The sequence below is a fragment of the Vicugna pacos genome, chromosome 2 (assembly GCF_048564905.1).
Source record: "Vicugna pacos chromosome 2, VicPac4, whole genome shotgun sequence".
NCBI classification, from domain to species: Eukaryota; Metazoa; Chordata; class Mammalia; order Artiodactyla; family Camelidae; genus Vicugna; species Vicugna pacos.
Genome location: NC_132988.1, coordinates 29606991 through 29634644, shown reverse-complemented (window position 1 = coordinate 29634644; position 27654 = coordinate 29606991). Strand labels below are relative to the sequence as shown.

The window sequence follows — 27654 nt, the reverse complement described above, 5'->3', positions numbered from 1 at the left end:
CCTAAAGTCCCTTTGACCATGGTTTTTGAAACAGATTTCTACTCTGAGATTACTTTGTCTGTTGGAGGAGTCAGAAACATAATACAAGGTGAACATTTCTTTGACAAAAAAATTATGTCTAGTTTGTGTTCAGAATTGTTCTTATTTAGGTAAATAAAACTTATTTCTAAGACTTCCCAATGTATGGATGTATTGCCTGATATTTGTTTAGTATGTTGCATTATATCCAGCATTTTTTAGTCTATATTTCCTCAGTTAATTCTGCTTACTCTGTCATTTCTCCTCCTCCTCTTCCATCTTCTTCCTTCCTTCCTCTTTCACTTTTTTCTTCTCATTTCTTTATTTTGGCATCACTGTTTCCCTTTATTATTTTTTTTATACTCAGAACACATCTTAAATTGTCTTTTTTTTTTTTCTCCTTGGAATTTGTCTTACACCTAAGCTCATTTAGTTATAGTCTGTATTAGTTTTTTATTGCTGTTGTAACAAATTACCACAAACTTTGTGGCTTACAGTAACACAAGCTTATTATCTTATAGATCTGTAGTTTAGAATTTCAACACTGGCTACACTGGGCTTAGATCAAGGTGTAAGCAGGCTGGTACTTCTTTTTGGAGGTTTGGTGGAGAATTCTTGTCTTTTCCAGCTTCTGGAGGCTCCTTTGGCTTCCGTACTCCTTGTTCATAGTCAACAATGGTAGTTTGAGTACTGTTCACATCATCTCCTTGACCTTTTTCTGTAGTTACATATGATTGTGACCACAGCAAGGAAAAGTTCTCCACCTATAACAGTTCATGTGGTTAGATTGGGTTCATCTTGATAATCCAGAATAATACCTTCTTCTCCATTTAATCACATCTGAAAAATTCCTTTTGCCTGTGTAAGATTGACATTATCACAGGTTGCAGGTATTAGGATGTGAACATCTTCTGAGACCATTATTCTGCCTACCACACAATCTTAAGTAGCAGGCCTGCATTCCTGTCTTGCTTATGCCTTACTTCCTTTGTATATTTTAAAAATATCTGATCATATGGAAGAAGAACAACTTGTGAAGATTTAGTGTTTATTAAGGTGCCGTCACCTTTCCTTCGTAACTGAGATAACATGCTCTTACTTGGTGGAAATCTTATTTTTGAATCTCAATCATTTTTGAAATATCTTTCTATTAGAATCTCAGACCATGGTCCTAACATTTTTGAACTGTTTGTACTCTCAAGTCCAGAATTCTCATAAATTTGCAGTGATAATGTTTTCTCTTTCCTACGCCTAAACGCAGTCAAACTTGAAAAATGAATTCTCATAGATTTGCTCAGATTGTGCTTAAACTAACTGAGAATATACAATTGCACTTATATTAACTTTTCTGAACACATATATGGAGTGGTAATATATGCAGTGATAAGAAATGTGTGTAGTAGAGAGATATTGTTTGGATCTTTCTCTCTGCATGTGGTGAAAGCTTGTGAAGAGACAGGCCATGTGGTCAGATTTTTAACAGTGCTTTATTGGCCTCAATTATTTGTCTGCTTATTAAAGGAAGTTATGCTACAGGCTTCTTTGTCTCTGTGAACCAGGAATGTTATGTTTACCATTTTTGTGCATTTGCCATTAAATTCAGTGTTCCCAAATAGTATGTGTACATTATTATTTTAAAAAACATACATCATTAAATCCTACATCTCAAAGAAATTTTTCTCTGGAGTCCATTTCTGTTTCACCCATCCTTCTATTCACATTTTCTATACTACCTTGTCATATACCTTTAATTAGCTAGTATCTTTTTATATATTCACATCACATTTTTGCAAGGTAGATAAAAGAAATTGCTCTCAAGTGACAGGATTTTTACTTGCTGTGTTTCAGCTTAAAACATACTTTTCCCCCACAAAAACTAGTTTTATAAACATTTGCGAAGCTGACTGCATAAAGGAAATTGCTGACACAACTTAACTGCATCTATAATCGTGCAAATGATATGACTGCATGGGGAGAGCGAAGATGATAGAAGCAAAAATTGGGCTATATTTTCAAGTTAAGTCTCAGTATGAAAAAAGAGACTAATGCCGTTTAGTTATAATTTGAAGTATTTGGAATATTTTTACATTGTTGATACTTGGCCAGAGTGCTCCAAACAGAGATTTGTGTCTTATAGACCAAATGGGGCTGTGTGTATTTGCCTGTAGACTAAAGGTGTCTAATAATTTGAGAAGAGACAGAACATGCTGTGGTCTAGAAAAATTTACCTAACCTTCAGGTTTGTTCATTGGTTCCTTTCTTCCTTCCTTCCTTCCTTCCTTCCTTCCTTCCTTCCTTCCTTCCTTCCTTCCTTCCTTTCTTCCTTTCTTCCTTTCTTTCTTTCTTTCTTTCTTTCTTTCTTTCTTTCTTTCTTTCTTTCTTTCTTTCTTTCTCTCTTTCTCTCTTTCTCTCTTTCTCTCTTTCTCTCTTTCTCTTTCTTTCTCTCTTTCATTCTCTCTTTCTCTCTCTCTCTCTCTCTTTCTCTCTCTCTCTCTTTCTTTCTCTTTCTTTCTTTCTTTCTTTCTTTCTTTCTTTCTTTCTTTCTTTCTTTCTTTCTTTCTTTCTTTCTTTCTTTCTTTCATTTAAGGAATATTATAGTGCCTTTCTCTGTGGTGCCAGAGGGCTCATCATAAAGTCTGCAAATTGTATATATATTTTAGACTGTTGTATTAGACTATTATATCTGCTCCATCAGACCTCTTTCCCTTTGTCTTTAATACAGAATCTATGAACATGAACAGTTTCTGCAGCTCCAGATATTTATGTTTTCACACTTTCCTTAAGTTAGGATCAGGGTTCTTTTGAGTAGCTGTTTAAATCGGATATACTTGTCTAGTAAATTACTGCTTTAGTGTACTAGAGTTCTTCTCTTCCCTACCAGTATATCTGGAAGGCCTTTGTATTTTGTTGGATCTGTAGTTCCTATTAGACAGAAGACCAGTCTTACCCCAATCTTGCCTGCTTCCACTTACTGACTGTACGATTTACCACTTCTAAACCTCAGTGTTTAAATCTCCGAAGTGATGAAGTGAAAGCCCGTTACCTCTAACCTGAGCTAACCTTACCTCCAAGATTGTTCAGCTAGGTTTCTAAGATGCTGGTAATACTGGTATGACTAATATTTATTGAATACTTAATTGTGTGCCAGGTACTCTTCTAAGTACTCTACTTGTGTGAAAGCCTTTCATCTTTGCCTAAACTATGAAGTGGATTCTGTAATTTTCCATTCCATAGATGAGGAAAATGAGACACAGAAAGGTCAAGGAACTAGTCATGGGTAACACAGCTTGAAAGTGTCAGAAGTGGGATGTGAATGCAGAAATCTGGATCTAGAGCTCACTCGCTTTACAACTCTTACCAGAATCCTTCTTTGGCAGCTAGGTACCCTTCCTGCTGCAGCCAGTCTTAAGATAAATCATGAAGTAGACGATGTTACTTCTACTCCAGAGGGCATTTCCCTTCCTACCCCAAGTCTGTCAAGTGCCTCATGCTGCCCCACCTCCATATCTAGAGCTTGTCACTCTAAAACTTTCCATGTACCAAAGATGTATGCACTTCTTATGTTTCCAACCTTGAGTGTTGTTTCTTTAGGATTCTGCTTTTACGTTGAAAAACTGATAAACAGATTCAAAGTAAGGGCAAAACAACATGTTTAATGGGGAGAGATATTTCAGGAAGAAAAATATTTTTCTCTGAATCTAAATTTGAGTATATAAGTGGCTAGCTATGCGATTAAGCATATGACTGATGCATGTCTGGGTCCTTTTGACACACACCAATAGATTAAATTTTTTTTCATGTTTCTTTCTGCTGCCCAATAAAACCAGAAGTGGATGCCAAATGCCTGCCTTTTACATCCTGAGTTTTCCTAGAATGTTTTAAATTTCATCTGGATCTTTGTGCTGCATTATGTCCCTGTAAAACAGAAGAGTATTATTTTAAAAATGCACTTCTTAGAGTCATAATTAGGAATAAAGAGAAAAATTAAGAAATTTCAATTTTAAGTTACAGTATCTGTAAAAAGCCAAGACAGAAAATTTTATTAAAGTTATTTTACTGAATTAAGACCTAAGAAGAGTTATAGTTTTAAAAAAATGTAATATACTTTTAGTTTTTGAGCCTTGCTAATTGCAAGCTCACTGAAACACAGTATTAAAAACTCTCACAAAAGTGTTTGATTTATACCATTCTTGTTTTGCCAACTTTGTGGCTAGATAATCCTTTAGAGACAATTTTGAACTGTTTGAACAAGCTTACTCTGAGATCATGTGTAAACAATTTATTTATATGTGATTATACCGTCCACACTATCTTCTGTTCCTTTGCTCTTTATTTTTCCAGAGGATTATAGCAGATGTTTTAAATTTTGTGAGAAAGGTCAGGTTGTTCTCTTCTCTCAATTGCCATGAGGAAGAATACCAATGAAAAGCTATTTGTTATATTATGCTTAGGTAGTTGCATTTATCCTCTCGAAAATCAAGTTTACTTTGGAGAAGTTATGGATAAAGTAATGGCTGCATTACTTAAGCTGTGAAGACTAAAAGCTCTTGATCCATAGTAGAAATAAAAATTGAAGTGCTTCCTTAGTACCTTGTGCCTAACTTCGATCTTGGCACTAGTCACACTAATCACGTTGCCCATCTCCTTGTCTATCCCTCCATTACACTGGGAGCTCCTCAAGGCAGGTGTTGTATTTACACAAGGGAGTATATATCTGGCTAAGCACGGGACCGAGGACACCACGAGATACTCATTCAGTGTTTGTTTTGTTTTTAAGGAATAAATGAATAAATGGATTCTGGGCCATTTCAATTAGTAAGTCACGTTTATTTTTCTAGCAAACAATAGATAACCACACCATGGGGTGGGCAGTGCAAGATATATTCACAGTGTGTTTGTGTGTATGTGTATATATAGAAATAAAGCATAAACAGTGAGAAGGATGGTGGTTTCATAGAAGTATAACATAATGTGTAATTTAATACACACAAATGTAATGCAGTAATATAATAAAAGTGGTAGATTTGGGTGGAGAGAGCACCTATTTAGGTTATCATTTTCTAAGAATTAGAAAATGAAGACATGATTTTATATATCCTAGTGAAGGCTTGGTTTAGTTTTTATTTAATAACTTTTGAGTGTTTTTAGCAATGAGAGAAAAATCAATCTTTGAGGGCCTGTTGTGTTTTGGGGGAGGTATAGCTAAGAAATCAGTGCCAGTTAACTCTAAAGATGTATTTCCAGTGGTTCTGTTGTAGTTCAGTTGCTCAGGAAGAAAACCATCCTCAATTGGTTAAGGGGCTGATACCTCACTAACAAATGTATACCTTGGGATTTCTGTGTCTTTGCTTTAGCCTAACTTAGTCTAACTGGAGTCAGCCTAACTTTAGTCATCTTGGAGGGGATTTATACCTCCTACCAGCAAGTCATTTGTTACAAAAGGAAGGAGCAATGTAGGCAGCCTACAGAAGATATTCAGTTTAATTTGTAAATTTTTACTTAGTTTTTTATTAATAGAGGTAGTCCTTGCTAGTATTCAGAATTCAACAGGAATGACTGCTAGTGTGAAACAAGGAATGGCATGATGATTAATGGAAAAACTAACAAATCTTATTGACAATTCCCCAACAATTTTATTGTGTCTTCAATAGTACATACCGTACTTATTTGTAATTGTATTTTTTTTTGATACTTGTCTTTCTCCACAACTAAACAATGAACTCTTTAAAGGCAGAGTCCTCTTTATCTCTTTATCACTAGTACTTAGCACAGTGCCTGATTGATTGAAAGGATGCCTGAGGTAAGATAGGACAAGAATATAGTTTCTATTGACAACCTGCTTAAAATTAAACTTAACTTTTGTCTAACACAGTCATCTCTGATCATCAGATTATTGGTTCTAATTGGTATGTTGGGCTGGCAATGATCGATGCTGCACTTCGTGATACAATTTAGATGTTGTCAGGTCATCTTAAGGTGAGGTCTATAAAAATTAAGGGGTTCTTAAAACCTGAAATAGTTCAGACAAACCATGGCCCATTGATCAGTGATCTTTCCTCACTTCCATAGACATTCGGTTTGAGAGGTTCTTTGTCCAGTGAACTGGCACACGCTACTCTTCTTTCACTTTAATCAATATTATAGCATGTTCTGATTCACAGATCAGAACTTCAAGTCTACTTGCTTTCATGCAAGTGAATCCTGTAAGTACTGTGTGTTAGCTTGATGACTATAAAGTAACCACTGACAACAGATGGAATTACAACAGATACCTTAGCCATTATCACCTGACTTTTTAAAAAGTAAGATTAGGTTACTTCATCTTATTTACCTGATACAGGAGAACTGGATCGCATGCTTTTTTTTTTTTTTTTTTTTTTTTTTTTTTTGCATGAGAGAAGATATTCATGAAGAAGAATGTCTCCAAGGACTTCTGTCATTAAAACTTTGGTAGAAATGACCAAAAATCATGGCATTAGAAGATAATACCATATGAGATACTTATTTATCTGTGGTTTCACAACAGCATTCCTGTTATACTTTTCTCTGTCTGCACTAGCGTGGCTCAGATTTTGGATATACATTTTCCTGAGTCCCTTGCCAGCTGGCTTGCTGCTATGTTCTAGCAATAGGGAATATTGTTAAAAAATCAGAAGGCTAGAAATTGGGGAAACTTCCTGTTTCAGGCTTCAATGACATTGCAGTTGTTGACAGTCCCTGTAATCTTCTGGGAGTTTCTGTAGCAGCAGAAGTGGTGGAGTGATTCTGGATGCCAGTAGCTTGGACAGAAAAAAACATTTTTTCAGTAGTTCCTACACAGTTCCGGGTGGCACATATTTGACAGATCTGGAACTTACTGCAACAGTGTCTCTAAATTGGAGTAGCAGGTACAGCCCTAGTGGGTTCTGGCCTGGAAGGGTTAACAGGCTCTGATTTTACCTTTCCTTCTCCTTTTTCTTCCAACCCTTCCAACATAACTCATTCCTTATATTAACTTCCCTCTGTTTGACATACCTAGAGTGCATTATGTTTTTTTCAAGCAAACATTGTCCTTTTAGGTTTCTTTAGATTTCTTTAGATTTCTATTCAGTGAACAAAAGATTACCAAATACCAAAGTGTAAAATGTGTACAAAAATGCATGTATAAGCATGGCTAAATTTGTGTTTGTTTTTGGAGAATGGATCTCCAGACATACTTTTGAGTCATTTATATTATAAAAGCAAAGCTCAGATATGACTGTAATGTTTCTTGGTTCTCTCAATGGTAGTATCTAATGTTCATCACAGGATTGTGAACTTTAGGGGGGTTGGGAACTGTAACTTTACTTATTTTTGTATTCCTAGAAATTAACTTTGTGGCATAATGATACATTTCCCTTTTTAATCCATTCTCAGACTATAGTCAGTGCAGTGTATCTCCCCTTAACTACTTAAGATCATTCAGTGTCTCCTTACCAACCTTAGAATAAAATCCAAATTTTTTAGAGTGGCTTGCTTGGATGTTTATATTTTGAGCATTGTTTACCTTTGCCAACATCATCTCTTGCTTCTTGATCAGACTCTTCAAACTTTTTGTTCCACCTGAACTGAACACCTTATAGTTCTGCCAAAGTCTCACACTATGTCTCACCTCTGGGTATTGTCATATAGATGACCCTTTAAATCTGAACATTGTCTTCTCTTATTTTCTAGTGTTTTTTCCATATGTATACCTCAGTTTTCAGCTTTTTAATTATTGGTTTTTCTTCATACTTTCCCAAGTCCCCCAGTCTTGCTTAGAAACCTTTCTAAATACTCCCAGTGCATTCTTTTCCTCCTTTATCATAGTATTTAACATACTGTTTTGCAATTTCCTGCTTAATTATATCACAGCATGTTCAATAGGACTTTTTGTTATGCAGGGATACTGACTAAATTCCTAAAGTTGAAGAAAATAGGAACACCTGCATTCTCAAGATGCAAGAAATCTGTTTCCAAACTTACCACGCTTTCCAAACTTTTCTGTAATCCTCACTGTCATTCCTGCTAACCTTTAACCAACCTATATAAAGAGGATTTTAGACATTCAGAGGAATTGGTTGAAACAGGAAAGCCAGTGAGAGATAGTGTGACATAGACCCAGAGAAAGCGCTTTGGATTTTTATTTCTTATTTGGCAGAGAGGAAAAGGGGCTGTCTTTCTCTCTTTAAGCCAAATAAAAAAGTGTGATGGTTGAGTTTGTGTCAACTGGACTGACCACTGTGCCCAGATATGTGATCAAACATTATTCTGAATGTTTTTGTGAGATTGTTTTTGGATAAGATTAACATTTAGATGGGTGGATTTTAAGTAATGCAAATGGTCCTCTATAATGTGGGTGGGCCTCATCAAATCAGTTGAAGGTATAAGTAGAAGAATAGACTGACCTTCCTCAAGCAAGAGGGAATTCTGCCATCAAACAATTTTCAAATGTGAACTGCAGCATTGGCTCCCCTGAGTGTCTAGCCGGTTGGCTTTTAGACTAAAACTACAGCAACAGCGTTCCTTGGTCTCCAGTCTGCCAGCCCACCCTGCAGATTTTGGCTTTACCAGCCTCCATAATCACATGTGGCAATAACTTAAAATCCATACATACATACATACATATGTATGTGTTTATATATTTATCACCTGTTGGTTATGCTTCTCTGGAGAACCCTGATTAATACCAAGGAGTATCAAGAGTCTGAATGTACCTACAAGCATGGAAGACTGATATTTTAGTCATTGCCTAAATGTTTGCTGAGCTTCACTTGTAAGCGCACCCCGAAAGTAACAGAGTGGAGCACAGTGAAAGAGTTCTTGTGCAAGAATGTCACATGGTTTCTCGAGATTAGGGCCATCGATGAACAAAAGACCAATGCCAACTGCTTTCCTGAGCACTCTGAAGGCAGGATGTTGCCTGGAGCAGCCTCCTATGGCAAGAGGAGCTGACAGGGCAGTGGTGTTACAATGTGAATTTCCCTTTGTTTGGTGGTGGCAATTATGCATGAGACAACTATGGCCATGGAGAAACTGTAGAAAAGAACCAAGCTCAAGAGCTGTCTTGAAGGCAGCCTTATCCAGGCAGTACACTGATAGAATAAGAGGATCCAGTCAGTACGAGATGATGTGATGTTCTGTTAGGGGACAGATCCTCCTGGGGTCACTCAGCCTATATTTGTGCATCTCAAAATGCCTGTCATACAGGATTCCTGCCACACAAGAGTAGATTATAATAGTATCACATGAAACATTTGTTTTCTTTCCTATTTTTACTCTTACAAATGAAATGAGCCAGAAGCACCATGAAGACAAGGAGTAAGAAAACACCCTCTGCCTGTAGGATAGGTCCCTAGCCAAAGTCAGGCCTGTCCCAGTGGTAGGATGGTAGGCCAAGTGTTTTGTATCAGATACCATGAAGTTAGCCCACTGTGAATTTAGGAGGCACAGTGCAAATAAGACCTCTCACTTCTGTCACCAGTTTTAAATCTGAGGGTTTATCCAAACCATTCTCAGTTTCAAAATTTGTTAGAAGGACTCAGAACTCACTGAAAGATGTTGTAGTCAGGGTTACAGTTTTTCCAAGGTTAAGAATACAGATTAGAACCACCCAAGAGAATAAGTGTATCAGGAAGAGGAAAAGTACCAAAAGTAGAGATTCTGTTGTCCTCACCCCTTGGAGTCATGGCATTGTTACTTACTTAGCATCAATGTGTGTCAGTACCTGTGGAGTACTGCCAACCAGGAAAGCTCACCTGAGCCTTGCTCAGAATTTTACCTGGGGCTCCATGGTTGACTATCCAGATGGCTGACTATAATCTCCATCCCTTCTGGAGGAAGAGTGGATCCTGTGTGGCCCAAAGCCCTCATCATAAGTCACATTGTTAGGTGACCTGGTGGCCAGGGTCCCCATGTATACCCAGATATTCTTCCTACACCTCTCAGATGAGACAAAGGCAAGACCTCTCTTTGGGTAAGGTTATATTTTTTGCTACACAAATGTGAATTTTGATTGAAGAATTTCTGATCAGCAAAAGGGACATGTAAATAGAACATGTTTGAATAAAGGCATTCCTTGAAACCAGTTTTTTTACATCTACTGAATTTAGACTTAATAATCCAGTTATGCATATATGTCTTCTCAACTGGAAGTGAGCTCTGTGAAAACAGGGATGATACCTTTCTTTTCTTCACAGCCCAGCAAGCTATAATTAATACAGACCCTGAAGGAACATTTGTCTAATAAGTGAATAAAGACTTACCACAAAACTTGTAGTAGACCCATCACTGCAGAGCTGCACTGGTATGATATAGGTACCCCTGATGATTGTGATAGAGTTATAAATGGTCAGAGCCTCAGTGATAAAGCCATCACCTTCAGTCTAAATAGAATAAAGAGAAAGAAGACTCTGGTATTCTGCTTACTACCTTATTAGCCTTCTGGGGGTAGCAAAAGTATCCAGGAGTTACTAGGGCGACAACAATTGCTTGTAAGTTTCAAATACAGACTTTGTCTTTTTTTTTTTTGTTTAAAACAATTTATGATCAGAGCCAAGCAGTTAATAACATACGATTTATGTCCTGAAAGCTTCAGAGATGGGTAGTGATGCTCTGGAAGGATTCTTTCAAGATGGCTTTAAGCCAGTATATGTGTGGTGCAGCATGACAAATACGTTCCAAAGTTTTAATACCATTAATTTTAAATCTGACATAGGATGACAGTTTTAACATAGGATTAAAGTTTTAACAAAAAGGATATTTTATGACTGAGATTCATGAATAATGCCTTTTCTTTTAAATAAACTTTTGATTTTAGAAAAGTTTTAAATTTATAGAAAAGTTTTGAAGACTGTACAGAGTTCCCACATACCCTGTGCCAAATTTCCCTTATTATTAAGATCTTAGATTAGTAATGGCACACTTGTCACAGTTAATGAACCAATATTGATATATTACTATTAATTAAAGTCCATACTTTATTCAAATTTTCTTAGTTTTTACCTAATGTTCTTTTTTAGTTCCAGGATCCCACATTACACTTAATTATCATCTCTTTAGGTTCTTCTTGGCTGAGACAGTTTCTCAGACTTTTTTTTTCTTTTTAATAGTCTTGACAGTGTGGTCCAACTATTTTGCAGAATGTCTCAATTGCGATGTGTCTGTTATTTTCTCATGTTTAAACTAGGGTTATACATTTTTGGTAGGAAGACCACAGAGCTAAAGTGCTATTTTCATCACATCATAAAAAGGCTGCATGCTCTCTGCATAACTTATCACTGTTGCCCTTTGTGATCTTGAACACTTAAGTTTCAAAGTGTGTGGAGAGAAAATCACTATGTGCAGTGCACTCTTAAGAACTTGTTATGCGTCACCTCTTTGAGCATGAATTAGCCACATGAATTATTTGGGATTTTTCTAGATGGAAGATTTATCTATTTTCCTCCATGTATTTATTTAGTTATTTATTAATACGAGTATAGACTCATGGGTATTTATAGTACATTTTAAGTTATAATCCAATCCTATTTTAATATGCTGCCCAAATTATTTCATCTTTAGAGACTGGGACCTCTTCCGATTGCCTTTCATGTCCATTTGACATATCTCTAACATGATGCTTTTTATTGAACACTTCCTTAATTTTGGCACTACGAGAAGTTCCAACTCATCTTAACATGTTTCTTGCCCCAGTCCTGGAGCTCCAAGGAGCCCTGGTTCCTTTTACTGGAGAATACTCTCATAAACCAAGTTTTTTGTGCTAGGTGTGCTTATTGTTGCTTCAAACCTTCTTTCCTTGCTGAAGGTAATCTAATCCAAAGTGAGAAACATGACCTTACTTTCTGCCATCTATTTACTAAATTTTCCAATTCCAGTAGAGTGGTTTCAGCATTGCTAACCCATACCCCCATGGAAACAACTTTGTTAGCCAGATTACAGTGCTTATATATACTCCTTCTGCCTTTTTTCTTGTGATTTCTGTGCTTTTGCAAAGTTACAGAGTGAGCATGTTTTCTCCTCAGCCTCTTTAGTGAGATTATTTCATACACTTTTGATAGGATTAGATCCTTTTTGTCGTAGTCCATCCTGGAATACGAGGTACTCCTAGATGAGTTTGCCTATGTTTTATACATTACATTTTACTCCTTGTGCTGTAAATTTCTATGGGTTTTGACAAATGCATAGTATCATATAACCAGTATCACAGTACCATACTGAATAGTTTTATTGCCTCCGCAACTCCCATGTGCTTCACTTATTCAGTCTTCCTCTTTCCCCAACTCCTGTTCTGTTTGCCATTCCTATAAATTTTGTTTCGCATAATGTCATATAAATTGGGTCATGTAGTATGTGGCCTTTTCAGACTGGCTTCTTCTACCTCGCAATGTATATTCAAGAGCACTCCCTTTTTATATACTTTATTCCACACAAATAAAGTCTCTGTATTTTTTCCATTGGCATTTAGGAAGAAATTTTATCTTGGGGGACATAAACCAGCTCAAAGAAATGTAAAACACTATGAAATTCAGCCTATGCTGAATAGCTTCATGTTGCCCTTGAAAATCTACTTTTCACGTTTCTTTTCTATATTCCAGTCTTGGAAGGCTGACTTGTATGAAGTTCATTAGTAGGCTTCTTTGCCCTCTGATCTTGATTAGATTGAGCCAATGGGTAGTCATTGGGGAAGATCAAGGGGAGGTGGAGAGCAAGGCTATAATTTTACTATTATTGCTCCCTCTCTACTTAGCATCCTAATTACATGCCTTAAAGGTCACAGTTCTACACAAGTGTACCTCATCACAAAGTTTCTCTTTCTGGTTTCTAGTAATCATCCTATGCCCCTTTTCTCCTGAAACCTAATAAGAGGTAAGAGGACAATGGTATTGCAGTATCTCTTTTGGTTTTCCTAAACCATGCCCTTTATTAAACCTTTTTTGAATTACCCTACTTTGAATATACCACATCTTTACTGTTGGGATTCTGACTGATGTGTAACCTGATCCAGGCTTAGCTTCATGAATACCAGACTTGACTGTAAAACATACCTCCCCCCAGAATACAGGAAGACACGTTGTTTTACCCCATACATCTGTGCATGCACTTTACTCCCTCCTCCCTGCACTCAGAGATCCAGGATCATGACCAGTTCCTGCTAAGGGTATTAACTGAGAGAGAGGCTAGAACACTAGTCTCATCTTAGGCTCTACCCTTCAGCATGCGTGTGTCTTATTCAGCATGCATGTGTACTATTGGTGTGATGTCAACAGAGTGGGCATAGTGTGTGGAATTAATAGACAACATTCCTGCAGACTATATTATGACAAAGAACCGAAAAGTTAGCATAGCCCTAAGGCATTTCTGTGAATGTGTACTGCTATCCTTGCCATGTAAATGCAAATTTATTCTAATCCTCCCTGATGCTATGTGTCAGGAAAAAGACATTGGGCATATTAATGTCACCATACTAGATGTCAGATGTCTTGTTGATGTGCTCCAAAAAATCCACATCTGGCAAAGCAGTTATGATTGGGGCCATCAATTAGTTAAGCATATGTTAAATAGTCTATCATTCTTTACTAAAATTAATCCTTTTTCTTTGTAGGAATTCTAAAAGATTAAACAGTTCTATAATGGGTGCCATCACCCTGTATCCTAAAGCCTTTGATGATGGCATTGAATTCTGCAATTCTTTTCTATTTGAGGTATCATTTCTAAATTACTATCTTGGCTGGTGTGTGTGTGTGTGTGCGTGTGTGTGTGTGTGTGTGTGTGTGTGTGTGTGTAGCATTCAGGGATTTCTATTTAATTCTTCCTAATATAATGAACTCTGATCTACAAATATGAATACAAAACCAGTGTGGGTTCAGCCTGCTTCTAAGTGTATCTATCTCAAATACATATTCAGTGACTGGGAAATAATTTCAGGATGTGTTTATGTGTCCATCCTGTTCTTCGTGAGTCAGATTTGGACCAAAACTCAAATTTTCACCTGGCCTTCATAAGCTCTCATTCTAAACCAAAGACAGTAGCAGTTTGGATCTTCTGGCATTAATGTCATCTCAGACCTCAGAATGTATTTAACATACTTTGTAACATGGATATCCTCTCTTCTCCAGTTCACTGTTATGGCAAATGAAAACATTATACACTTGCAATCACATAGCAGGGGTGTTTCTCAAATGGAATGGACCTTCCCTTTAATCAGTGAATTCTGAATCTGTAAAGTGACTTAGATCCAGAACTGGTTGTGGGACTGAAATTTTCAGTTGTGGTAGTTTCTGCAAGTCCTGTGATCATCAGCTCTTAATTTTTATGCCCCCGTAAATTAAGTAACACCTGTTAAGCTGTCAAGCTGTCTTCCCCCTGGAGCAACATGATATATTAGCTGTTACTACAGATAACTTGGGTCAAGATACTCTGATTACTACTCTCGCCTTAATGCCAATTTGATAATTATGTTCACATTGCCTCAAGTGGCTAAGTTCTGCCAGCACTAACACTTAGGAATCTTAACATTATCATTGATTTTAGGGGGCTCACATTAATGTCAGTGTTTCTCACTTCCTACCAGCCTGCATAGGTCAGCTACTACCGAAGATGCCAGTGCTTCCCTGTGAATTCCTTGTTACCTTAATAAAGGAAATGTCTCCTGGGTCTTCTGGATCTTCCTGGAGAATATAGTCTAATGGTTTACTTTCAGATCTTACATAATGTATCCATTCTAACAATCTTCCTTTCTTTACAACTATGTTAAAGAAATTCCAGAATTCCCAACTTGTTCAAGTCAGATATTTTCAAGTCCAGGCATGAGGAAGCCATCTTAGCAAAGTGTAATGATCAACTCTGAGGGTCCAGGCAAGGGAAGCAGTTTTCCTCTAGGAAGCGTTGAAAGGAGCAACTTCTTTTGGCCAGGAGAGTGAGATTTGAGGTTCAAGATTCTCAGAATCCTCTACCCAAAAGTTCCCATCCCAGGTCATAGGCTCCCATTATTTTCCTTCAAAGCCTGTAATAGTTTGACAGAGGAGATTTTTGAGAATATACTTTTAGTCTCCTCTGCAGCTATGTCACTTTTATAATTAGATCCCAAGCCTGATTTCCTGCACATTGCACCCTGAAGCTACAGAAGACAAGAATTACTCTGAAGCTTCATAGAAACTTATTGGCTTTTATAATATTCCTTTAACTGGCAATTAGCTGTCCTGAACCTGTCATTTTCTTTTAGCACAACCCCCAAGCCATAAAGAGCAGTTGCCCTATACCACAATTCTCTCAATTATTATTGCTCCCATATCAATCACATGCAACTTTATTAATTGTGATACCGCTCATTCTCATGAAATTACTCACTTATACGAGCAGCAGAGTCTCTAAGATAGTCTTGAGACAGTGTGATTATCTATTTAAAAAAATCCCACCTTGAGGATTAGCTTGGCAGGGCCACGCTTGATACCAATTATCTTAGCCTGGATTTTCTAGTAAAATAGCCTGAGGCAAAGCATTCAGAGTTAAACATTAATTCATTAACTAACTAGTTAATTAATTAGACTTTTTAATCCCAGAGCAGTAAGAGTGAGGGGAAAAAAGAAGTAAAATAGAGAAAGATCAAATACAAGCTAGTGTCTAACTTAGGTGACCATATTGTTTTACAGAAAAACGCTACACAGCCAGTCGCTTGGTCACACACGATGTCTCTGGAGAGATATTATGATACTAGTGTAATTTTTGTAAGTTCATTGTGGGGTAGGGAGGCTGAAGACTTTATCTACTGGCTCCTCCTTGTCTTTGTCTCTCAGTGTCAGAGTTCACCTTATAGGGCATTAATTCCCTTACACTTTGAAATTATGTTTCCCATCCTCTTTGGGAAATCAGAGAGATTTAATGCCATGTGTTATGACTCTTCAACTGAGCATAGAAATTGTGCTAGTAAATAAATCCTCCTTGAATTTATTCAGATAGGACTTGGGCATTGCAGCTGCTCTGCTTCCTGCCAAGGGCAGGGGTGGGAGGGTTGACCTGATACAGGTCAGGCCATAACCCAGCTGTTGTTACTCCATTCTCCATCTCCTTACGTAGTGACAGCTAGGGCTTTGTGCTGAGCAACTATCAGAGGGTATGGATGGCAGGTGGGAATGAGGAAATCTCTGGGGACACATAAATTAGATCTCATACAGTACTGAAACAGAACACTACTAAGAAAGTAATCAATGTAAAAACTACAGTAGCAACAAATTATTTTTCCTTTGCATCTCTTCCAAACTGTCTTTCCTAAATTATAACATTAGCTATTAATTGCATATTTATTGTATACCAGGTATTCTGATAAGCCTTTTTTATATATTATCTCATTTCATTTTTTCAACAATGTAAGAAAGTCCCTACAATTGTTACTGAAACTTAGGTCCTGCTGTTTGTCTCTCGAAAGCCAGTACTCAAGAGGCCAGTGTTGGTAGAAAAGTTTGCTTTATTCTGAAGTCTGGCCACTGGGGGAGAGGGCAGGCTCATGTCCAAAGGTCAACTGTTCACCCTCCCCCGGCTGATTAGTGGGCAAGAGCTTTTAAAGGGAGGTTTCAGGGGTGTATGGTCAGAGGGAGGGTGCTACATGCGGAACCACACAGTCAGCTCTGATAGTCATCTTGAAGTTAGTCATGCACTGATCTGATCAGCATCATCTTGGTTTTTTTAAGTACAGTTAATCTTCAGTTCCAGGGTTGGTTTATTCCCATTTCTCTGAGGCCAGTTCTTGGAATAGTGGCAGCTTATGTCATGACTACCATCTGGTCATTCCACCTGGTGGGAGTTTCAGTATCAACAAAACAGCTAGAAAGGTATGGCTCAGATTATTATCTGCAGCCCTTAAGGAGGAACTAAAGGTCCTTGATTTTGTTTAATGACGAAACTATTACATTGTTTTGCTTGACTATTTCCCTTTGTTTCTGTATTTTCTTATTTATTTGATAAAACTTTGAAGTTTTTCTACAGACAAGAGACAGGCAGAGGATGTTGTAGGGTAGTCTGCCCTGGGAAGGCCTTGTAGAGAGTATTGCTCTGTTACCCAATTGCTGTCTATATAGAATGAAATTAAGACTTAGAGAGATGAAGGAACTTGCCCAAGTTTGTCTAGCTAGGAAGCAGTGACGCATGGGAGAAATCCCAGCCTAGCTAGTGGGCCTCCAGGTAGTCTTTGGCAGAGACGTGAGCAGCGCATAGTGGATCCTGTAGCTCTTATTCACCTTTTGCAGTTTTCATCTTTATCTTGGTATAAGAACCTACCTAGACAGTCTTAAGATAATAAGGTATATAATATAGTAAGGCAAAATTAAGATGACAACGTTACTTACATCATAGTTGTGACATAAATAAAGTGATGATAACTAAATAAATTAATCCAAGAGGAAAGCTTATTATATTTTATTAACTTTTTTTATTGATTTATAATCATTTTACAATGTTATGTCAAGTTCCAGTGTAGAGCACAATTTTTCAGTTATACATGAACATATTTAGTTTATTTTTGATAAATAGTAAGAGCTCAATACGAGTTAGCTATTACTACTATTATAATTGACATTATTATTACCATTAAATTTGACCATTTCTTTTGCAAAAAAAATAAAATCTAACCACAGTATATGGGATGGAAGATAAATAAGGTCATTCAGAATGGTTGGTGCTTCTTCTACTTAGTGACTAATATAAGCAAATATAGATATTTCAGTCCTGAGAGAGGGTATCATCTTGTCCTGCCTGTTCCCTCCCTGGTCACTCCTAACTTGCCTCTATTTTTTTCCCCTGAATCTAGAACTTTCTTGTCAATTTTACAGATCCCTGTTCCCATCTTAGGACCTGCTTTCTGGGCTCTTTCTGCTTGAATGAAATTGGGGACTCAATTCTGACCCATGTTGCCCATCAGAACATAACCCTTCTTGGTATTGGCTTTTGCCTTGACCCTCTTCTCTTGAGGTTTTCTTCTGTGTTCACTGACAGACTGTTCTTTTCCTCTGTAATCCTGGTATCAGCAGAGAGAGGGTCACCCTGTCATTTCCCAGGCATCTACTGTACACCTACATTTTGACCAGCAGCTTCTAGACTCCGAGCCTTGCACTGAGCACTTCAGCAGGGCCCTCCTATTTTGCCAAAATGATTAAACCTGTTTTAGAAAAGAATCTTGAGTTTAGAACTACACCAGTCCTGCCTGGTAATCTCTGCATGCCCTCGTAGTTGTCCAGGAACACAGACCTTGGGCCCTCAATAGGGTCGTCAGATTTAGCAAATAAAAATACAAGAACCACAAACATGAATTTCAGATAAATGAGAATTTTTCAAAGTATAAATTATGTCCCAACCATTGCTTGAGACATACTTACACTAAGAAGTTATTTGTTTATCTGAAATTCAGATTCAACTGGAGTCCTGTATTGTATCTGGTAACTTTACCATGGAACGCCACCTCCTGTCACATGTATCTCCAGAGACAATCATTTAGGTCCCTGTTACCTGACAGCAACTGAGAAATAGTCATTCCTCTTATAACTTACTTTTATCCTGGTCTTCACTTTCTACCTCCCTAGGGTGAAACTATCCTAGGGTGACCTTACGTCTTGTTTTATGTGGAAAGTCTCACTTTATTTCTGTTGTCTTGGCGTAATTGCTAATAATCCTCTTTCCCTTTCAGAAATGTCTTGGTTTGGATGATACATTATATGGTCATGGACGCCTCATTCCATCCTTTGATTTCCTGCTGAACCTGTTAGTAAGTAAATTTTCAGCTTTTTTCCCTCAAAGTCACACTGATCTCCAGAAGGTGCCACCATTTTGACTAAGCCTTATGTCACTCCCACAAAGCAGCAGGTCACACTGTGCTGCTTGAATTAACATAGACAAATAAGTGACCCCTGAACAACCGTTATTAGTTACAGGATAACTTTCTGTACTTGTTACGATGTGTACAGAGAGCAGGAGAACTGAGCAAATGTTTGATGAGTTCAGTAAATATGAGTGATTAACACAGATAAGTCAAGTGAAAAATATGCAAACACTGTTTGAAAGTTTTTAGGTAATTTACACTTTCCTTTGTAAATACATGATGAAGATGATGTCTATGTATGATACATAGCAGCAATTGATTAGACTACATTTTTAGAGCCATTGTGTGGAAATAAAATGATTTTTTTTAATCTTGCCTTAGGTTACTATTTCCATTTCACAGTGTCAACCCGACACAATTCTTGTATCAAACAATAAAACATCCAGTCAAAGAATAAAGTTGCAATTTTGTTTCTGTGAAATGTCAAATCACTTGAATGATTGACTTTCCCCCTTGATTTGTCCATTTATATTTTATATTCAGGTGTACATGTGTTTGAGGAGAGTCTTAGAGACAGACTTTTATGTATGCCCATAACAGTATGCTGCTGAGTCAGAATCACCCTTGTCTTTTATAAGCATTACATAAATAGAGTCAGGGCCCATCAGAAACCAAAACAACTGTTTTTGTCTTTTAACAAAATAATAATGGACAAATGCTACTCTTAATTACCTGAGTTTTTACATGTATTGATTTCATATAATCAAAAATATGAAGAGTGTTCAGAACAGAAGGAAAAAGAGCATCTCTCAGTAAGAATTTTATATTGTAAGAATTTTTATTTCTAAATGTATCTTTCACTTAAATACTAAAAAGTTATTTAGAACTTACTAGAGGAAAATAAACATGTCATTTTATTTCCTTTATGTTAAGTCATCCAATATAAATAAATGAAATACATTATTATATCTTAGCAACCATGATTGGATTTTATTTTTAGATGGTAATATAATAGTTGTCTTATTAAAGCTAAATCAAAGGCTCTTTAGGAAAGCTTAATTTGAAATATTGCTGCTAATTTCATTGGTATTTTAAAGACCTCCAAGGAAAACTGCAAATGTTTTATGAATATTTAGAAATATGCAGATACTTCAAGAAGAAAAATGGGAAAAAAAAGAAAAATGTATAATGCCATGCTGACTTCACTAGTGAAGGCATCAGTAGGAAAATTCCACTGGGCTGATCTTATGAGGAGCAAGCATTAGGATGACCTTGACCATAGTGTGTAGAATGGATATCAGGGGTTCAAAGGTAGGACCGAAGAGATAAAATTATAAATATTAAATACATCCAGTCTTTTCTATACTCAGTAAAGTTGTTTAAAAAAATATTAAAAGGAAGGCTATTGCAGTAATCCTAGTGAGACATGGTTTTGTCTTGCAGCAGAATGTGGAAATGAAGATAGAGAATGATTAGATTAGAGAAATACTTTGGAGATAGAATTTACAGGTGTTATCAAATGATTGAGTAAAGAGGAGGAAGTGCAGGGAATACTGAAGAACCAAGAATAACGTGTGGATTTCTGAAATGAGCAACGAAAAGATGCTGTTGCAGCTTGTATAGAAGGGGAAGCCTAGAGGAGGAACACATTTCTGGGGGAGGGAATCAAGAGCTCACCATTGATATCCCTGATCTTGCCAACAGAGTTGTTGGTGGCCTCAACGTATACGTGGCCTTTTACATCCTGAAGACTGATGAGATACCTAGGGAGACAGAGCGAGGAGAGAAGACAGCCAAAGCCGAATTCCGAGGGGGACAGTATTTAGATGTTGTTAGGAAAGGAGGAATGGATAAAGGAGAGAGAAGTCAGGGTGGTTTGGGGAAAACCTAGAGAGTGTGGTAAGAGAGAAGAGATTGGAGGGCTTGGAAATCCAGAAATCCAGCTGGGAGGGCTTGTAAGATAAGGATGGGATATGTGAATTCTTTATATTCAGGAATTTGAAGATATTTGTGTACTTATCGGTACCAGAGTTGGTGGACACGTTTGGCTAGAAACCAGACTGGAGGGGTGGAGTGTGGATTCGAGGAGAGGAGGAGGATGCTGTGCATGTATAAAATATGGTAAGTGCTGTCATAGCTCTGCAGCAGGAGCGCAGAGAAGGTCTCACAGTTCATGGAAGGCTGCACAGCAGAGGAGATGACAGAAATGTTCCATGTCAGTACCGTGATCTAGCTTACTACTTTATGTTCCGAAATATATTCGTGTAAAACATATTTATGTATAGTTCTGAAATGCGTTACATACCCTCCGGCCTTCTTCTACTGGGGATACAGAACATAATGCAACTTTTGGTCACAATGACTGCTTCCTTCTTTTCGTTGACATGTTTCGAGTCTTAAGAGTTAATGAAAGACACCTAACTCATATTCTAAATGATTTCAAATGTCTGTGCTTTAGGTTTCCTGTGTGTGTACCACGTGGGTGCACACGTGATGTGTGTGTGTGAGACAGAGAGACAGAGAGAGAGAGAGAGAGAGGGAAATGCAAATCCAGGATTGTCAGTCTCCAAAACCCATGCCCTTTTCACTATGCCAGTCCAATTCTCTAACTAGTAATAAGATCTGTTCATTCAGTAAATATTTTTGATTGCCTTCTAACAGAACAAAACAATCTTGACAGCTAACTTGTATAAAATGCTTACTTATATGGGCAGGTAATGTTTTAAGTACTTTACATTTATTATCTCGTTTAATACACACAACAGTCATATGAGATCATATTTTATAAGTGGGACAATCAAAACAGAATGATTATATAAATATTTAGTTTTCACATCTAGGGTGTGGTGAAATCAGGTTTCCAAGCAGGCAAACTTCCTCCAGGGCTGTTTATGATACTTCTAAAATGGAAATTTTGACAGGCAGAGGGAAAAGGAAACACTGAAAGAAAGTCATTATTTCTTGAATTTAGTAAACTGGGAGAAGTAAGCAAAGAGGCTGCAGAGGGAGGCAACTGGTGTTTCATCATTGGCCTTTTATGCCCTGTTTCAGGGGTTTGGATTTTAATCCAAGCAATGGCAGTGCCTTAATGACTTCTGAGCAGTCAGTGACGAGATTTGCTTCTAACCTGTAGTTGGCATTGAGCATAAAATATGAGTAGGCTCTTTAGAAGTGTAACTCCCATAAACTTCGTAATAACTTTATAGAGATAGAGAATTTTCTTGTCCTCATCCTTTTTTTCTCAGACTCTCACTGCGTGATGTCTTGGCTGAAATGATAATTATGATTCCAACCACACCAAATAAAGCTACAGTCTCAAAAACAGTTAATAATGATGGTTAGAAACTTGAAGAGAAAAAAGTAAAAGAAATTCCTGCACGAAGTCAGCCAAAGTCATATTTTCCAAGTTTTTTCTTTTTTTTTTAAATTCCATTTGGGTTTTAAGTAAATGTTTCTTGAAGATGTTCAAATGCAACTTCTTGGTGAAAACTTTCTTAACTCCCCATTCAGTGTTAGTTGTTACATCTTCTGTTTTCCCATAACAATCTATTTGACTTCTATTTAACCAGTTACTATCCTGTATTATCATCTACCTGTTGATACGTATATCACAGTTTGTTTTCACTTTGGTTCAGCAAAGATTTGTGTTGCATTTTCAGTGAAGTAGTCCCAGTGCTAAGCATCCCTACATCGTATATTAAATGACTTAGAGACCTGTAATTAACCTTGAGTTATTGTAAATGGGAGACTCAGATCTTTTAAATTTGTTATCTAGCAAAACCCAGCTAGAATATATATGATGAAACTGAAGTCTTTATTATCCTCAACTGATGCACACTTTTTAGAAATATTTAATTTAGTATTTTAACTTTGTCTTATTTATTGGTCAAATCTTGAATAATTGCAGAGCCAAGGTTCATAAAGGCAATATACTTATAAATAAATGCATATTTAAAAGGGCAAATATTTCTTGACCTTTAAAAAAGCAAATCCCTGAATTTTGAAAAGGAAGACAAGCTTTAACATTGTATTTTGTCAGACAGATACAGTCTGTCAGTAAACTGATTGCCAGATAAGCCCTTTTACCCTTACAGAATTGGCAAGGAAGAAAAATGTGTTCATAGTGTTGACTGTCTTCTACAGGAAAGTATAACTGTATCTCTGACTAGGCTAAGTGAAACTTATGACTACCTGATTATAATACTGACGGGCTTGTCTACTTAGAAAGTTAAACTGAAGCATATTGAGTCTTCAGTTACAAGTTTTGACATTTTCAAACGCAGGCCCAGAGAATGTTTGTGGTATAAGTTATCTAAGGATGAGAATATCTTAATAAAGGATAAATTATTACAGAAAAAATACAGAGAAAAATAGGTTACTGAGCAATCTGTTAGTGGGTCTCAAGCATGATTCATCTGGTGTGGAAAAAACTAATTCTGAAGACACAGAGTCAACTTGAAATGTTGTAGAGCAATTATGCCATTGTGACATTTATTCAGAAACAATTCTACAGAGACAGAAGCAACTAAGTGTTTAAAATTCTGATTTTTTAATTTCAGTTGTATTCATTTGACTCATAAAGGTATAATTTCTGTAGAAGAACCATCTTCAATGGAGAGGAACTTTTTTTCAAATTATGGGTTGGGGAGTTTTTATTTTAGGCAAAATTCTTGAGATTGGAATTTTGGACTCTAATTCCATCCACATGGCTTTAAATTATGGGTATAAATGATATAGAGTAGATTGTTTTATATAGTAATTATATTATAGAAGTGACTTAAAATTAAAATACACCCTTAGTGCCAAATTTCACATAAATGGCTACATTTTACTGGTAACTGGATCTTAATGTTTAAATTCCCCAAGTTTATGCATTTGAAACAATATTGATGAAAACAGATGTAAAATCATTTGTTCATTTTTTCATTTTTAAATAGAGGCTTCTGACTATAACAGCTTTTAGAAATGATTAAGGAACATTGTTATGAGCATTCACTATTAGGTTATAATATTCACCAAAATGTATGATATGTTTTTTAGCTTTTCAGTCTCCCCATATGCTGGCATAGCATGGGTTGTCCATATTCCCTTCTTTATTGTGTTTTCCACTGGGATAATCTCATTTCCTTTCTATTTTACTCTCATAAATCCACTGAAGTCTAGATGTCAGAGAACTAGCAGTTGAGAATTTTGTCTTAAGAGCAACTGAGTGGGAGGAGGCAAGAGCCCACTATTGGATACCAAAGAATAAGGGACTGTTTTATTACTCTGGGACTTAACATTGTCTTTAATGTTTTTAGATTACTTTCCCCTCTATATTCCAGACATAGGAGATCTAGAAGGCAGTCTTCTGGATAACCAGGGTATTATTAAATAATTAGATAATCAAAATTACTGTGAAAAATACCCTACAACTCTACTAATTTAAAAGGTAAGTTTTACTTTTGGCTGTAAGACATTTTAAAGTTTTCCTTTAACATTTCTAAGATATTGATTAGATGCTTGAAAAAGACTAGGAAAAATAATACAGGTTTGGCAAATTGCTATGTGCAGTTTCATAAGCAATGAACAAAAAACATAGGCATTTTCACCCATCTTTGGGCAGATGGTGAATGGCAACAGCAGAGATTTCAAATATAGATGTAGCACATATATATTGCAAACAGCTGTAATAGCTAAAATACATGCCAGAAGACTTAATCATTCTGGATTTTTTTCCAATACATGCTAGCATTCAAAAATAGACTTCTCTTTCCTACAATTGCTATAGAATTCTTTGAAATAGGCAAGTGCATCTATGCTATAGGAACTTTGCGATGTGCTGATTAGGCTGTATTTTCAAGGCTCCTTGACAACTGGTTGATTAGCAAAATTCTCATTAATTGTGATTTGGTGTGCATAACTCATGACCAATGTGACCTCTTGTTTTTGCTACTGAGTTGGCAGAATCAAGTCTTTTGTTATCTGTAGACCCTGCCAATACAAAATATCTGGATGAAAACCAAAAAAAGCTGTTTCTAAAACATATATACATATATACATTTTAACTGATGGTGTTCTTACATTATAATTTGAGATTTAAAAAAAATTCTGAGTATGATTCTCTTAGTTGAAAGAATCCTTATTTTGTTTGAAATGAAAGAAGTAGAAAAGAGTTATGGAGACTTAATCTATATATATTACTTAAAAATTCTGGAAAAAATTTAACAAACAAAGCCATTGCTGAAATTCTTAGGCTACAGATATTGTTAGCTTTCCTGGAGTTTTGCTGTAATTTAGTTATCATGGAAGAGTGCTCCTAAATCAGTTGATACCCATTTGGCAGCAGAGTATTGGAGAAGGTGCATGGGATGGAGCCTGTGAATTTGGATTAGTCCCGTCTGCCTTGTGTGACCCTGCATGAATTTTACCAAGTATCCTCATCAGTGAATTGGGGATGATGAAAATATTATCTTACTCAGGAAAGATTAAAGTAGTTGATGGGTGTCAAAGGAACTTTGTAAACCCTAAAGTGATATTCAAATGCTAGCCTATATATTACTTACAGGAATGGAGTCACCATTATTGGTCATTTCTCACAGTTTGCTGACATTTCAAGTAGATAAGAACACTGGCTAGGAGTTGTTGACATCCTCTTTTCTTACTGCTGCAAATAATTTCTTCTTATTCTACTCACTCCATGATTATTGCTTTTCTGTACACATTCTTCTTTCCTGTTTTACATCCCCTGACCATACCCCAGGCGTATCATGGTCAAGTACCATCTTTACCATCTTAGCTACCTTAAGATTTTAGGAAAACGTAAAGTCTGTAGCTCTTAATCATCAAGAAGTTAGGGACTCATTTTAGAGTGGATGTAAAGGGTCAAACATTAGAAAGAATAGATTATGGGTGTTCTAAACCCAACATTTTGAGTCTCATATTCCCATAGATACAAATTAAATTCTGTAAGTATTATTTAAACAATAAATCTTTACTGTATATACTGTGTGGTATTGCTTTAGACAAGCAAATGACTTAATAATTCATCAGGACAGATCTAAAGGGAATAGTGCTGATAAAAATGGAAATAATTGAATATATTGGAATTTTTTATATAGAATCATTTCTTCCATAATGTGGTATTGTGTTTTTAAAAGTAACTATATTATGGCATTTCATGAAGTAAAGATAGCATGGGGGTGGAACTCAAATCCTACACAATTTTATAAGGAAATAGAGTTAATAAAAACATAAATTTCTACAACATCTTACTTTAAGAATCTTACGAAGATTCCAAATAAATACATGTAGTGTTATAATAGATGTAGTAAGCATTGCGGTTTATTTTGAAAAAAGGCATTGTTTGCTTGGTATGAATAAATATGGTGAAATGTGGCAATTGTGATATCTTAAAGAAAGGAAGGAAAGACATTATTATTATGAAGGCAAAAATTATGTCACTAGAGTTGACACAGATGATTGTTGCTTGTGCCTACAAATGAGACTGGGAACTGAGTAGTGCTTTCTGTGATAGCCTTTCGTCTGTACCCTCAGTCCTCCACAAGCACACTTCAGTCCCCTTTAGGACAGTGATGACTGTGGTGTGTCCATCTCCTGTTTCGGTTGTTTTCCCACTCCTGTTTTCGATGTGCATGTTGTGGATTTCCTTAGCTCTGTTCCTTGGAGTTGTAACATGCTCTCTCATTTCTTTCAAAAGGTTTTATGACTTTAAATTTTCCTCAATATCTGAGGTTTTCTGATCTTTATCATATTTAGGTTGTCCTATTTAATAATTTTAACAGGAAAAGTACATAAACCCAAGAGGATAGCATAATGTACACTTAAAAGGCAATATATATGGGTAAACAGATTAGGGAAGAATATAAGGTATAGGAATATTTTGTGTGTTCCTCTGCAGATCGCTGTGTTCAACTGTTTTTCTTTCATACACTGTTCTTTGGAGTAGAAAGTATAACCCCTTGTGAGCTGACATGGTTTTCTGTTTTGCTGGTTTGATTCCCCTGTTTATCCTCAACATATTAACAAATTCAGCCATTATAGGTAAGCATTAAAAGAGAAAGAAAACAATCCCACTTTCTAAAGCATAAGATTCTCCAAGCTGAATGTGATTGGTTGTAAAGGAAGTCATTTAAGAAGCTGGACTAAAATATTTCATTTGATAACTTATTGACATCTCCTGCCACTGCCCCTGCAGAAGATGAGATAAAGTCCTCTCTGGGTAAGGCAAGGGCGTGAGAAAGTTAGATGTTGTTGAAGAGTCTAAGACGATCTGTGCCTTGATACTCACTCCCTTCCTGGTACACTCTTGAGAGGGAGAAAGAGATGACTCCAGCTACATATGTGGATCCAAAAAAAAAAAAAAGGAACATTCCAATTTTCACTTAGAAACCTAGAGGCACTGTGGTATGATAGCAAGGGGGCAATTGGCCTGAAGGCAATTCAGGCAGCCCCATCAAATGCTATGGCCCCGAACAGTCATGGAAGAGCACCTAAATATGTATGTGCTCCTGGGAGGTTCAGCAGAGTAAGAGGCAGTAGACCTAAAGTAGATGCATGGCTGAGATGAGGGCTTGGTGGTGGATGGCTGCATGGACCTTATAGACAGGGAGTAGACATCTCAATTGATGCAGGGTTGCAGATATCACAAGTGATTAAAATTTGGAGGGACTGACAACAGCAGACATCCAGATGGGACAATATTTGTATTTCAGTGGATGCCCCACAGACAGACAATGACAGGATGAGCTGCCTCCCTCTCGCTATTTATTCATTGAAAAACTGAGCATTTATTGAGTACCTACTATGTTATAGGCACTGTCAGAAAATACCTG

At 36.7% G+C, this 27654-nt stretch overlaps 1 protein-coding gene across 1 annotated transcript in view; it reads left to right on the top strand.

The window, feature by feature from the left end:
* The window catches only part of C2H4orf33 (chromosome 2 C4orf33 homolog), a 617194-nt gene that overhangs the window by 323145 nt on the left and 266395 nt on the right, over positions 1 to 27654 (top strand). Inside the window, exon 12 of the mRNA XM_072937521.1 lies at positions 18689 to 18766. The gene's annotated coding sequence lies outside the window, so the exon portion shown is untranslated. The remainder of the gene's footprint in view (positions 1 to 18688; positions 18767 to 27654) is intronic.